The following is a 5,338-nucleotide window of genomic DNA, read 5'->3' as shown; positions in this document are numbered from 1 at the left end:
AGTCCAAACCCTTCTGGAGGAACCAGAGGAGAAGAAGAAACTAAGCTGGCAGAGTGTAATCCTCTTAGCAGGCAGAGAGTGGGCAAAGCTGCTAATAGTCATCTATTAATAGTCTTGGTCCCGTGCCAGTAGCTTATATTAACAGAGAATCTTCTAGATGCCTGTGCTGTGATAAAATTAAAACTCTCAGCTAAATCTCACAATGACCATTGAAATAGTTGCTCTTAATAGCCCCGTTTTGCAGGAGAGAAGACTGAGGCTGCTAGGATAGGAGAGTTGCTCCAGTGATGGAGCCAGGAGATAAACCTGGCAGCTTGTTACAGAACTGATGCTTTTAGGTAGCACGTTCACAGCAAAGCTTTGACCTGATGTCAGTGGGATTGCTTAATGGTAGTAAAAACCCTTACTCTAAATGCGCTATAATAAAACATGCCAAGCTGTAAGTATATGGTAATGCTAGCAAATGTTCTTTCTGACTTTGAAGATCACTCCGGTGTGAATGGGGTATCTAGAAGAGATCTTTCTGATAAATGAGTTTAATATGAAAATAAATGCATATGAATTCAGGTTCTTTGGAACACTTACAAAAAAGTGAACAGAACACACAGTGAGAATGGGCTATTTTTCATTCAGTTGGAAGCGGTTGTCATTAGCTGAGTTTCGCTGCTTTGGCCAGAAAGACATCAACCATTTTTAATGCTCAGACTATTTTTTATGACTGCCTGAAGGATATCAGATGAGCCGTCTGTTGTAAATCAATAATAATTTGCTCTAGAGTAATGAGGAACTAAAACTGTTTCTAATAAATCTCCAAATACTTAGCATACTTTAAAAACCAATCATTTTGTGAGAATTAGGTTTCTTCTCTGTCCTTAAGAAAGAGCTGAGGGTGAAGGGAGGAAGAAAAACTAGCCAAACATTTTGGAATAACAGAGAAATGTGAAAACAGTGAATGAAAGCATATGAATCCCAAGGCTTTGTTTTGTAATCTCAGCTGTTCAGCGGTGTGCTCTGTGGTGCAAACTGGTACAACTTACAGCAAGTCAGATGCCACTGTGCAGTTTCTTTAGAAAAGTCCATTGGCTACTTCATGTTTGATCATAGCCTTCAATATCAGTTAAGTAACTAGAATATATTGAAAATAGCTGAATTCTAGTCAAATCATAGCCTCTGCCTCCTGGCAGTGCTCTGCAATGACTGGGTAACTGGAGCATGTCTTGGAATGTGGATGGATGGGTCCCGCTGTCTGTCTAGTCTTTTTTTGGTATTTAGAATGCATCATGGGAAAAGAAAAATGTAAGCTCAATCCATCCATTAATTTGATACTGTTATAAGTATGTTTTTCCTAGGGACTTTCTTATGAAATTGGAAGGGGTAAAGAAATCTATTGGGGAGGGGAGGAGAGAAACGTTTTTTCCCCTAATTGTGTCTGTGTGATTCTAAAGTTATGCCAAAATCTTAAGAGTAGTCTAGTGGTTAATAAACTGCTGTCGTTGCTGTCATCAGACAAAGGAAAGCAAATGATTACTTGTAGAATCCCTGCCCCCTAATCTCTGGCTTATTTTGTGGAAGGAATGAAAATAGTAAGGAATAGTGTGGCGGGACAATGGTGTCCTCTGAGCTGGGTTTCCTGTCTCCAACAGAGCTTTCCCTTTAGCAAGTTGCAGTGAATGTAAGAATTTCAGTTTCTGGGTATTCTAATGCAGGGAAAATATTCTCCATTCTATTTTATCCAACAGTAAGTACAATGTGTTTATTTATTGGTCTCTTTGTAAAATGGAGTGATTTTTGAAGGAGGAGAAAAGGCTTAATTTCAATAACATGACTGTATAAAATCAGCCAGGACTCTGTGGCAAAGATCTGACCCTATTTTTGCTCTTACTTCATCCTTGGGCTTATATTACTAGATGATATTTCTCTGATAGCTTGATGTGGTTGTGCGTCTGAGCTCTGTGCAATGTAAGGTGAGCGAAAGTGTTGGGTGGTACTTCCAGGCCTGGCTGATAAAACCCTCTCAAGTGCCATCTCCTTTCCCTTTTCCCATGAGCTGGCTGAATCATAAGGGCCCCTAAGACCCAGGAGAGGAGAGATTCACAATTGGAAGGTGCCCAAGACCCTGGATGATCACCTGGAAGCCTACCCTGCCAGAAAAATCCATTACTGGCCAGTGACAGGCATGATAAGTAAAGCATTATTATGTTAAGCCCCTGAGATTTAGGGATTGCTTTTTATAGCAGCTAGCCTTACTTACTTTATTAATACTGGATTGGTTTATGTCATGGCTAGGGTGATGGCCTTGTTTGATGATAATGATCCTGTTCTCTATGTAAGATTGTCTTGACTCTGGGGTCCTGGCCTCTGCCTGTTCGTTTTTCAGCAGCAAAATGTAGGTTTGCACCAAAACCTTTAAGATTAATTAGGATTTTTTGGTTGTCAGAAACTCTGACAAACTTAAGCCAAAGGAATTTGTTGTGAGGACACAGGTGGCTCCTGGAATGAAAGATGCAGTTAGAGAACCAGGCTCAGAGAGGGCAAGAATTAGAGAAGATCCAGGAATCCAGGAAGCAGGAGGTACTTAAAAATCTTGTCGTGGGCTGCCTCTGAGATTTATCATAAGTATTTTCTATTCTTGCCTTTTGGTTAAATTTTGTTAGGAAAAAAAATTTGTGGCTTAACACAACTACCTTTTCATAGCTTTGTAGGTTGAAAATTTGGGCTGGACTAAGCTGAACTTTTCTGCAGATCTGGGATAGACCAAGCCAGGCTCACTCATACATCTGCCATCCCTGCCAGGTCAGTGATGGCTGGTCCATCTAAGACGGCCCAACTGGATGGTTTGTTTCTGCTTCATGTGGTCTCTCAACTTCTATCAAATGAGCAAGGGCTTGTTAACACAGCAAGTGGGCACGGATCCAAGAGGGGTGTAGAAATGTGCAAGGTCTCATGAGGCCCATGCTCAGAACCTTCACAATGTCACTTCTGCTATATTCTATTGGCAAAAGCAAGTTACAAGGCCAGCCCAGATTTAAAGAGTGGGAACTAGCCCCCACCTCTTGATGAGAGGAGCTGCCAGATTCATATGGCAAAGTGGAATAGATGTGGGGCAGTTGCGGAGAAGAATGGTGGCCATTTTTGCAATTCATCAAACCTTGCTTGGCTTATATGTTCACTCCTTGAGTAGGGGAGGGCTGGCCAATTTCATACTCCTCCTAAGAGTGAGCCAAATGTGGGGGAAGTTAGTTCCCAAAAAGAAATAGAATGAAGGAGGAGATGTTCTGAGTGAGATAGATAGATCTGATTTGGAAACCCACCATCATTATCTAAATGTGTGACCTCAGCAAAACACAGAACTCTTAGGGCTACTTTCTCATCTCCATGGTGGGTTTAGTAACATTTTCTGACAAGGTTGTGAGAGTTAGAGATTATAAAAGGAAGGGACACATACCATGTTATAAGTGGCATCCACTAACTTCTCAAGTTTTCACCTTGAATTGACACAAGGAAATGAAGGGAGATGTGCCTATTCTAGAGTTTTTCCTTCTGATTCTTCTGAAAATTAGGCAGCATAACTTTTACACTAAAGCTCAACCTACTTTTGCTTTCTACAACATTTAGAAGCATTAGTCACCAAGATCTGTCTTTACCATTCTTAGGAATTAGGTTTGCTCCAGGGCTGTTTCAGTGGCCCATTGTATCCATAAACTTTATCCTTCCTTATTGGTTGCAGGGCAGGGCTGTCATTCTGACTGACTGGAGCCCATGCTGCACTGGTTGTTAAATATTGTGAATATCCCCTTGGCTGTATCTAAGGAACACCCCACAACCTTAACAGAATTGTTTTTGTTTGTTTGTTTGTTTTTTGTTTGTTTGTTTTTTTCTGGGAAATACTGTGGCTTTATGGAAACTGAGGTAGCATTTTTCTCAAAGGTGTTTGACAAATGTGTGTTGAATGAACATTTGAGAGTGAACGAATAGGTAAATGAATGGTTTGCTATAATGCCTTAATTTCCTGGTGACAGCTTTAAAAAAAAAGAAATGTCTTAATTAAGTGCAGACAATAATTTGTGTTGGAAAGCTGCTAGAAGAGATATTTCAGGGATGGAATTGCAGATGTAAACTATAACAAAATTGCATGTTTGCTTTATTTCTCTTTCTTCAGCCTGTTTATCTTTTCAGTCTCAACTAGCTCTTGAAATAAATAATACCGGGGTTTGCCATATGGAGTGGAAAGCTGAATTTTATTAATTTGTTCTAAAACTAGCTGTTTTGAACTTTGGGGATTACGCGAAGGGAGTGTATCTCTTTGTTTTTAAAACTGAGATTTGGTGTACAGGTCGATGGTGGCTTTGCCAGTGGAATCCCAACATGCATTAGGAATATAGATTGGAATTACAGTGGCATAACTGAGATACTACGCTAATCACCACCATGGCCCCTGCCCACACCCCTGCCATCACACCATGCACCCCCATGCTTTTTGAGTGTTAAAAGTGAATTTTTCACCCTCTTTACCATATTTTTCCACACTGGAGGGCTCTGGGTAATTTTAGCCAGTTTTTTCCAATTTGTGCTGTGTTCTCTGCCATCCACTTGGAATTTTAAAGATGACAGGAAGAGGACAGAGAATGATTAGCAAAGGCCTTTGTGAAGCAACTGAGGCTTCATCATGACATAGCAGATTCTGTGTGCATAAAAAGATCCCATTTGGAATACCCGAATAATAGATACACTGCTGGATTTTCATGGGGAGATCTCTAAGGTATTTATAAGTGGGAAGGGGCACAAAGGTAGAGTGACTACATCAACTGTAATACAAGTTTTTCTGAGACATTCAGGTCTACATCTTTTGTCCTATTATCTATCCCGGTCAGCATCTATCCAAGATATTTCCCCTTAAGTGAAAAATTATTATCAGTATTTGTGTTAGAATAATCTGGGATAGACTTGGTAGACCTCTGCATGGTACTTTCACTTCTCCCATGGCCTTGCCTAAAAGTGAGTGAGATGTACATGGAATAAACAGAGTTTTCATTTCAACAAGTGGTCAAATCTGAAAAGAAACAGAGATGACCCATTTTTCTCTTCCTAACTCTTTCCAGATGCATCAAAATCAACATATTCCTTTCAAAGGCAGCGTGCATCATGTAGTCAGGCAGGAATAGCTACTGTTGGGCAACATTTTCTGAATATGGAGGTGGGAGAGGAACTCAAGGCTCTACTCCTATTGGACATTCCGTTTCCAGCCAGTTGTGCCATGATCCTTGTGAAGCAGGCTGTCTGATGCTCACAAGGCATGCTTCAAAGATATTAGTTAAGGTGATTCCAGTAATGAGTTGAT

The sequence above is a fragment of the Cebus imitator genome, unplaced genomic scaffold (assembly GCF_001604975.1).
Source record: "Cebus imitator isolate Cc_AM_T3 unplaced genomic scaffold, Cebus_imitator-1.0 Scaffold31, whole genome shotgun sequence".
In the NCBI taxonomy this organism is placed as follows: domain Eukaryota; kingdom Metazoa; phylum Chordata; class Mammalia; order Primates; family Cebidae; genus Cebus; species Cebus imitator.
Note: the sequence above shows the minus strand (reverse complement) of the source record.